This window comes from Tamandua tetradactyla, chromosome 14 (assembly GCF_023851605.1).
Source record: "Tamandua tetradactyla isolate mTamTet1 chromosome 14, mTamTet1.pri, whole genome shotgun sequence".
NCBI classification, from domain to species: domain Eukaryota; kingdom Metazoa; phylum Chordata; class Mammalia; order Pilosa; family Myrmecophagidae; genus Tamandua; species Tamandua tetradactyla.
The window spans coordinates 4,155,417-4,165,398 of record NC_135340.1 but is presented as its reverse complement, the minus strand read 5'-3'; the positions used below and the strand labels follow the sequence as shown (position 1 = coordinate 4,165,398).

Sequence of the window (9,982 nt, the reverse complement as noted above, 5' to 3'; positions counted from 1 at the left end):
AAGAAGCGAATCAGTAGGCAAACAACTTAAACCAGCCACTTAAATCCATGTTTCATCATCGGACTTTCCTTCTAGTGACGTGCCTGATGCTGCACTTTGAGGGGAAGAAGAGTCAGTGAGGAAGGTAGAGTTAAGTCCAAGCTGAAAGCACCCAGCTGGGTGGACCCCAGACGGCCTAAACCTGAAACTACCACACGATGTGCATATTTACTTATGAGTGCGTTTTGTTATTTAATTTCTTAAAGTAAGCATAATCAAGGCAATTTTTCCATATTGCTGCATGTCTGAAAATTTAGTTCCAAACTGTATCTTTTCTATATTCATCAATATTTCTATATGCATAGTAATGTTTCCACTAGTATCCAAATAACCGGGAAGTGTCTAACTTATTTAAAATTCTATGAATTCATGCCGGACTTCAGGGTTATTAGTAAAACAACAAAACGTAGTGGGTAAAGATACATTGGCTGAATGATTTGGCCTTGTTTTTATGAGAGCATATACTAACAGGAAGAGCGCAGACACAGAGGAATATTTTAAACTGAACCATTTCTGAACTAGGATAAAAGAAATTATTCTAAGGCTTATTTTGCAATATTTGGATTATCCAAGTTTGTTCCATTTATTTTTTTCTTTCTGATCCTTGAACTTTGAGAGTTTTTGCATATTAAAATTCTTCCAGAAGGTGATCCAGGGAAGAGAAAAGAAAGAAAAGTGAATGCAAATAGGGTTATTTGTGGAAAGCTATCTTGCTTACGAAAAATGGTTGTGTAGAGGGTTTTACTTTATCTAGTAAAATTATATTGAAAGATTATATGTTGATTTAAATTCCCTAAGCTCCTATAATTCTAGATGAATGGTTTAATTTTGGTTATTTTCCATATTCTTTTTACTTTTAAAAAAATCTTTCCTTAACATGATTTCTCCAAACACAAATTTATAAGAAACGATAAAGCAGTCTAGGTCATGCAAGAACATATACTCACACATACACACATACACACATACAGCACCCACACACATCCATGAACATATATGCAATAGGCACACACACGCAGAAATGGACATCAGCACATCAGCACCCCAACCCCAAGTCCTTCAGTCACCTCTGTGGTACTGTAGGACTGGATGCAATTTGAAAATTCGCACTGTAAATCACCAAGTGTTATGTCATGGACCATAAATTCTGTAATTTTTTAAGCATTAGAACAAATTACCTGAACATACACAAAGAGAATGAGTTTCATAACCAGCTAAGAAAGAGGACAAAATAGTCCATAATATTTAATGAAATGCTTATTTATAATTTTTTCACAAATTACTGTGCAGAAAAGGCAACTATTGTTACATAAATAACTAGTATTAGTAACTCATCATATAATTTGATTGCACATATGAGGATAAACAGCTAGTAGGCAATGCAGAGGCAGAAAGGTTCTACTACTTTCTGAAGAACCCAGGAGCAAGAACACATCCAAATTCAGACTCTTCTACTTTCTCAGCAGCATTGAAGCGTGAGGTCATGGAGTAACATGATTCCTTCTCCTTACGCCTCAGCCTAGTAATAACATTGCAGGAGTGGCAATGTGGCTTAAATTAAGCCCGTGTGCCTTTATCAAACCTGCCATTCCCTCAGAGGAGAAAGTACTTTATATTGAAGCAGATTTTCAAGTACATTTACAACATCAACCTGTAAATGGCTAATAAACTTTCTGCATCGATCAGGATGGTTTGGCTTCCAGTAAGAAAATGCCCAGATGAAAGTAGCCTTAAAAAATAGGAATTTAATAAGAAATCCAGAGTAGAGAACTTTGCTCACTAAACAGTGTAAAGGCGAATGTGTAATCCCAGTCTTTTCAAGTGTTGAAATTTACCTCCACCTTCAACTCTGCTTATTGTCTCCAATCCAAACTTAAATGGTTCTGCAGCTCTAAAAAATAATCCATCGCGTGAGGGGAGGGTTTCTAACACTTCAGATGTTCAAACGGTTCTGGCCTTAGCACTCTGAGGCCACACTGGAGCTTTTCTGAATAAGTTATAAACTTTTCCATTTTCTTTGCAGTTTCCATAATGGTGTCATTGCTAAGGTTCCCTGTGCTCTTGCTGATCTAAGTTTTTTCTGTATTGTTTTATTACAATTTTAGTGGAGTTTTGGGAAGAAGGACGGATAAAAATGCATGGGTTCAACCAGATTTCATTGTAAATGCAAGGATATTTACGTTGTATGGGCCAAATATTCACAGAATTTTGAGTGCATAATGCCTGAAACATTTAAGAAACAACAAGTAAATGCTGATATCATTCTAACTTGCTTAGATTATTGTGCGTAGACTACACGGCTGTCAGCCTGCACAGCTCCTGGCATTTGCTGAGAACAAGCAGTGATTTATGCCAAGCTGCTGAGGAAAAATAAGTGATTGTTCATTAACTGGCAAAACTATAGGATAAGACAGGCTGACAAAACAATTTTTGTGCTGAAAATTGTGGTGTACTTATTTGCAGGGTTGGCATAAATTATCTTATTTCTTCAAGGTGCAAACTATAGATAGCAGGAGACCATTAGATGTCATGCCAGTGACTGGCCAACAGAACAATTCAGAATCTTCAGGGATTTTTTGCGTCAGGATCATTAATTTGGGTTTCCCAGTGTGTAGTTCATTCCTAAGAAAAATCTCAAGTCGGTTCTGACCATTTTGAATGGGAAAACAGTCAATGTTGAAAATAGCGATCTGGTTGTCTATTTGCTACTCTTTAGAAGGAAATTTACATTGTACATAAAACTAATGTATTTACCTCTGATGGGAAGCAAGAGCAGCATGAATTTGAGGAGATGTTTTGTTCAGTGTTCACTATCTTTATTTGGCCCACACTAATTTAGAATGGAAGTTTTAGATGGCAAAAATAAAACTTGCAAACTCAGTTTTTCAAATGTTCAGTTAAGTACTTTTTTTTACCATACTTAGAAAGGAATGATAATATGTGGTAAAAGTGATCAAAATAATTGAAATATGAGGACATTATAATTGCAATTTAACATACTAATGGAAGGTATAAGAATTAAAGTTGTTCCACCCTATAGTAATATACCATCTCACACAGTAATAAGGGCATTTGGACGTTACCATTAATTAGAAAATGAATATAGATTGTATTGCAAATTAGATTAAAAGGAATCTTTACTCCAAATTGAATATTAAAAGTGTTCTTAAGGTAATTTCATCTTATGATAGATAGCAATAATTCTAAACATGATTCTACTTAAAATGTTTTAGATAATAATACAAATTTCCATTTTATTTCTTCATCCCTTAATACAAAAGGGATGAAACATCTGGGTGAATACAGATGAGAGATCGCTGGATGTGGCACTCACTGAGTTTTCTATTGAGATGTATGGGCTATGTCTTGGTTTTTGTTGGAAGAATGAACTCTATTGCAGTCTTTTACCTTATGAATAATTCTTCATTCAATTCAGGCCCTACTGTCTAGTTTTTCCTTTCGCATGGGCAGGCACTGGGAATTGAACCCTGGTCTCCAGCGTGTCAGGCGAGAACTCTGCCTGCTGAGCCACCATGGCCCACCCCCTAACCATCTATTTTATCTCCACAAGTCTCAAGTCTCTCCTCATAGCTCCCCCCCAGTCACACAGGCCATTCTTAGTTCTTTTACCAGTTGCTGTCTGCCACTGTACAACAACACAGTAAATTCAACAGCTCTTTCAAAGTATCACCAAAAGCATGTTCCAAAATAATGGCTAAGAATGTTCAGTAACAAAAGCTCAGTTTAGACATTGCTTCTTAAATAAATTGCACTTGCTTTTCTCATCAGGCAATATTAATTAATGCCTTGATTCTTTCATAAACCCAATAATAGCAAATTGAGTTATGTAATTTAGATCATTTTGATAGATTAAGAATTTTTATCTACGTCCAACTCTATTAGTAACCCATTTTGTGACCCTAGAAAGTTATTCATAAATACATACCTTAAATAGTCACTTTGTAAAATCAGAAAATAAAGAAATATATGACATGTCATCAACTTTGTCTAATAAAGCCCACATTGGGAATAAAGAATTAAAGTTTTATTAGGTTTATCAGATGATTTATTTACTTCGTCAGTTCAAGGTATGTGCTATTGTGAATTATGAATTTACATCATTTCTCGTAAATATGCATGATTTGGTTTTGAGTTACATGAATACACAGGGAGAATAAGGAGGAAATACTTGGGATATATATATAAAAAATAGCACATCTTCACAATCTAACAAATCATTAAGTAAAATGGCTCAGACTCCCCATATTCATAAAATGTGAGTGACTTGCTTTATTCATTTTGAAGCTTTTTTCTTTGGGAAGATAACTGATTTTATTCTTAAGTGTATATTCATCATTGAATTTTTCCTTAAGCTAAATATATAGAGAATATAACAAGGAGATTTATGATAATAGATCATTTTCTTTAGAAGCGAGATGGAATCTGTTTATTACTAACCATTTATAAAGACTGTCAGTTTGTTTCATCTTCCAAGAATAGATAAATTTTTCAGCATGACATAAATCAGCAGTAAAAATTATGGTGTTTTACTTGGCTTACTGATTTTTAAAGGAAGACTAATCCTTAAAAATCATGTGATTAGGATATAAAAAGTTTGGGAGAGCAAAGTGTTTTTGAAAATCCTGACTTGTTGCATACATTTAGAAAACAATTCTCTGTCAAGCTTTGGTTACTCCAGTTCACCCGCCTCCTCCTACAAAATGCATTCTCTTATCCCCTTGACTTCCGATTTCAAATGGCTCTCTCAGCCCCTGTGGGTCCTTCTGGCTTCTGACTTGCTGAGCACCTCATGGGAAGGACTCCAGTAACTAATAAGACCCACCTTGGAGGCGGAGTCACATCTCCATCTAATCAAAAGGTCACAGCCACAAGTGGGTGTGTCACATTTCCATGGAAACAACCTAATTAAGAGCTTCTACCTTACAATATTGAATCAGGACCATGGAACATGTCTGCCCCCAAAACATTGGATTAGGATGGAAAGAATATGGCTTTTCTGGGGTACACAACAGTTTCAAATCAGAACAATGAGTTAAAATTTAATTAAAATAAAACAAAATCAAATACGTGTGTGGATTGAGATGAATTTTACCAAATACATACATACTTGTAAATACAAACTCAGTCCTCAATCAAGTAAATGGTGATCTTATTTCCATCTCTATAGATTATTTTTGCCTGTTCTAGAACGTCACATAAATAGAATCACGGCATGTTTATGTTATTAATCTTGCCTTCTTTCACTCTACCAACAGTATTTCAAGATTCATCCATTTTGTTACACATATCAGACGTGTATTCCTTTCTATTGCTTTGTGTATCCAATTGAATGAATATGCCACAATTGGTCATCAAGTCACCAGCTAATGCATACACGGACTATTTGCACTTAACCACTTTTGAACAAACTGCTATGAACATGTACAAGTGGTTGCACTTAACCACTTTTGAACAAACTGCTATGAACATGTACAAGTGGTTGTAAAGACATGTGTTTTTATTTCTTTTAGGTAAATACCTAAGAGTAGTTGGCAAAGTGACTGTACCATTTAGGATTCCCTTAAAAAATGTATGAGAATTCCATTTGCCCGACATCCAAACCAACACTTTTCATTGTAAGTCATTTTGACTTTAGCTGTTAGAGTAGGTGTGCAGTGTTAAATCATTGTATATTATTGTGCATGTCCCTGTAAACTAAAGATATTGAGCACACTTTGCTCATTCTTACTTTGTTGTTTGTCTTTTTTAGAACTTTTTATATTTTGAATGCAAGCACTTTGTCAGAAATAGGTAATATGAATATTTTCTCTCAGCATTTGGCTTAGCTTTTGGTGGCTCTGGAGGAGGATGTTTTAGTGACGTCCAATTTATTGATCTTTTTATTTCACAGTTTGCACTCGTCTCATTGGCTGACCCCTAGAGAATCAGCCTGTTTCCTACTAGAAATTTTAGTCTTTGGTTTTATAGTTAGGTCTATGATTCATTTTGAGTTAATTTTCATATGATATAAAGTAGGCCCTGAAGCTCATTTCTTTTCCGTATGGACATCTAGGTACTCTAGCACCATCCAAGTACTCTAGATGCCATCGTCCCATGTTCATTTACCTTGGGGCCTTTGTTAAAACCAAGTGGTCACTTATGGGCATCTCTTATCCATTCTGTTCTGTCACTTGATCTATGCGTCAGCCCTTTTTTTAACAAGACACCTTCTTGAATTCTGAAGTGCTATACTATGACTTAAAATCAGGTAACACTAGCCTTCAACTTTGTTCTTCTTTTAAAATTGTTTTGGCTGTATTGTATATTTTACATAAATGTCTGAGTCAGCTATGTAGATAGCACGTTGTTTGCAAATTGAGGCCGTAATACTTCTTCAATTCCAATCTGTATGACTAAATTATATCGCTTGCCTTCTTGCACTGATTTGAAGTTTTGGTACAATATTGAATACAAGGCTTGGGAGCAAACATCCTTACATTGTTACTGATTTAAGAGATTAGCATTCAGTCTTTCACCTAAAATATATTTTAATATGATAGTATCTGTAGATTTTTAAATGTTACTCACATGAGTTTGGATAAATGTCCTTCTAGATTTTTTATCAAGAATGGGTGGTGAATTTTATTAAATGCTTTATCTGCATAAATTGAGATGACAGTGTTCTATTTTTCACATTATTATCTTTAAGTGGTTGTGCCAGTTTGAAGCTATTATGTACCCCAGAAAAGCCATGTCCTTTAATCCTCATTTAATATTGGAATCTTTTTCATTGTTCTCATGGAGATGTGACCCACCCAATATGGTGGCAACTTTTGATTAGCTGGTTTCTATTGAGATGTGTCTCCACCCATTCAAGGTGAGGTTGCTTACTGGACCCCTTTAAGAGGGAGCCATTTTTTTGTTAATTTTTTTAAATTTATTTATTTTTTTAAACATATCATAAGGAAGGTGTTAAAACTGGTGTAATAGCTCAATAGAATAAGTACTCCAGATTTGAGGAGGGATGAAGAGGGAGATGTTCAGAACCCTTTGCCAGAATCCCCTCAACTTGATCATAGCGGATTAATGACGTGCTTTGTGGTGGATTAATGACATGCTTTGTGGATGTGCTTAGTCGATGACACCAGCTTGATGGATCTTTCTTTCTGCACCAAATCCCACTGAGTTATCTGGCCCCCGACGCTGACAAAGAACCATTAAGCAAGGAGCACTGGCACCATCCAGGGTGATGCTCTCCAAGCGATTGACCAACCGATCAGGTCTTGGAGCTGCCACAGCTTTTGGGCCTTGGCAGCCTCTCCAAACACTACAGGCACTATACTTGCAAGGCGCTGATTAAGAATCACTGAGAATTTCACCTCATCTCCTGCCTATAGTTCAGTGCCACCCTGAACATCTTTCATGTGGAAAAAGAGCTTCTTGCCATTTTTTACTTCATAGTTAATGATGCCAAACTGTTTCACACACCCCACTGTAGCCCTACACCGAGGTGTGATGTGACAGGCCATGGTCTGTGCATTTTGGCCCAGGACACACACTGGAACTTGACACACTCCCCTTTATGTAGGCAATCCCTTTTGTTGAAGACCCCAACCATGCCCAATGGATAGACCTCACCTTCCAGATGCCCTCCTCCATGATCCAAGTCGTTCCCTGGGACTCAGTTTGGGCTGGATCAACACTCCTCAGGGGGCAAATGACTTTACCAGAGTAGGTGGTGGGATCAACTTCCTTGGGATTGCCATCCACTGAATGCGCTTTGCTCACCTTTCTGTACTGACCTTGTTGCCTCAGCCTTTGGACAAGCTGTACTCCACCATGTCCCCCAGTTCCAGACTTCGACATCACCTGAGAGCTCACTGTGCAGGAAAAAGATTTCCTTACCATGATTGGCTGTTTCAATAAATCCAAAACTATCAGAGTTTCCACATAACTTAAGAGCCTTTGGAACTGGAATTATGATCTAAAAGTCACACACAAGTGGCAATCTCCGGCCCAGAACTCTGTCATTAATACTAAACTCAACCTTATTTCTTATTTGAGGAGAAGTAGATCCTTCCACATCCTTGGCTGGAAAAGTAATAGTCAGTTTGACCTCACAATGATTATAAGCAATAATGCCGTCCTCAGACTCCTTCTCTTTGCCTTTATTCGGACTAGTGGTTTTGGGATCGGAAAAAGTGGCTTCTTTTTCTGAAGTCCCCAGGAAATGATGATCTGAGTGGGAATGGAATGAAACCATGCCCTTGGGAAGTTTTTTAATCCTAATAGCATGATTTCTTTGGACAGAGAGCAGATCAGGAGCTTCAGTAAATGCTACCTCATCTGCAACATGGAGTCGATTCTCATTGAGAAGTCCACTGATGGGGAAGAACATGCGATCATCACTATCCGCACACTTGATGAAACCAACACCATCTCTCATGGCAGCAATCACACCCACTTCTCTGACTTCATTTGTGAACCGAAATGCATTTGATAGAACTTCTATGTTGGGTACTCATTCTGGTTTGTCACATCAGTCTTTTGAAATATTAAACCTAACGTGGTCACCTTCCAGTAGGGTCACCTTGGATTTTGTTACTTTGTCTCCAAAGGGAAGTTCTTTAGGAATCACAAAGTCAACTTTGATGTGTCCTGGCAATGAGTCTTTCTGGTTTTTATTGGGTACTTTTGGGATCACTTTGGTTACAGTTCCTTCAAAATGTTCAATGCTGATATCCTCAAAAAATGACTGTTCCTTGAGGCAGTAGCCTGATGTCTGTTACAACTCCTTTACCAATTCTGTTCTTGATTGTGAACTCCTCACCATCTCCAGGATGTAAGGTTTCTAGGCCACCCTTAAATTCACTCTAGCAAAAGAATATCTCTTTTACAACATCTCCTCTTTCAATAAAGCCAGATGCCTCCTTCATGGCACAAACTTGTTTCTTTTTCTACAGCATAATATTATGAGCACTTGCAGCACCAGCATGTTTATTTGTTATCAATTATAAACTTCAGAGGTATGAATCAGATAAAACACTTCTTGTCCATCAATTTGTTCTTCAGGGATGATTTCTGGTTTTATCTTCACCAGTTTAACATCAATGGGTTTCCCGGTCTGCCAGTCAGATGATACTTCAAATTCAGCATCATCTCCTACTTTTCGGTCCCACAGGTTGCCATTATACTGTGAGTAGTGGAAGAAAAATCTAGCTTGATGTTCTGAACACTGAATAAATCTGTAAGAGGTTAGCAGATTTTTGATAATCCCAGTTTCACGCAGTGCTGCTGACATACCACTGGGGTACCCATTGTGTCCATTGTTGTGGAGAAGGTTTAGATTAATGCTCATCTCACAGTGATAAACAAACATTATTGCACTTTCAGTTGAATTTGCTGATTCTTCTTTTTCAGCATGTTTCAAAGAATGAAAGCTGGTCATATTTTTTTTAAAAGTGAGAGAAAATTGTCTATCAAGCTAATAAAGAATACAAGTGCTGCTTCACTGACCAATGTCACAAGTAAACAAGACCACTAGCAGCATTGAGAAGTGCTCTTTCAAAGCTATTGAGTAGGCACAAACTTCTTGTTTCAGATCAAGTGTCATGTCTTCAACTTAAGTGTACTCTTCATTGGTCTTGTTAGTTGTTATGACATCTGTTCCTGGCCTGATCTGAAATTGAAGGAGCAGCTTCAGGTGGTAAAGTCTGTTCTGTTCAACACCCTCTCTCCAGCACTGCCATAAGCAGCAGGGCCCAGTACATAAGAGGGAACCACTTTTGAAAAAGTTTTAGAGCCACCAGAACCAACAGAGCCAACAGAACAGACAGAGCCCTGGGGGAGTGACTGAGGCAGCCTGGAGAGAAAGCTAGCAGACCATTGCCGTGAGCCTTCCTACCTGAGAGAGAAACCCCAAACATCATCAGCCTTCCTGAAC

The 9,982-nt window shown here is 37.4% G+C and overlaps 1 pseudogene; it reads right to left on the bottom strand.

Annotated features, from left to right (window-relative positions):
• Positions 1-7,170: 7,170 nt before the first annotated feature.
• On the bottom strand, positions 7,171-9,397 carry LOC143654782 (cold shock domain-containing protein E1 pseudogene; annotated as a pseudogene).
• Between the last annotated feature and the right edge of the window lie 585 nt (positions 9,398-9,982).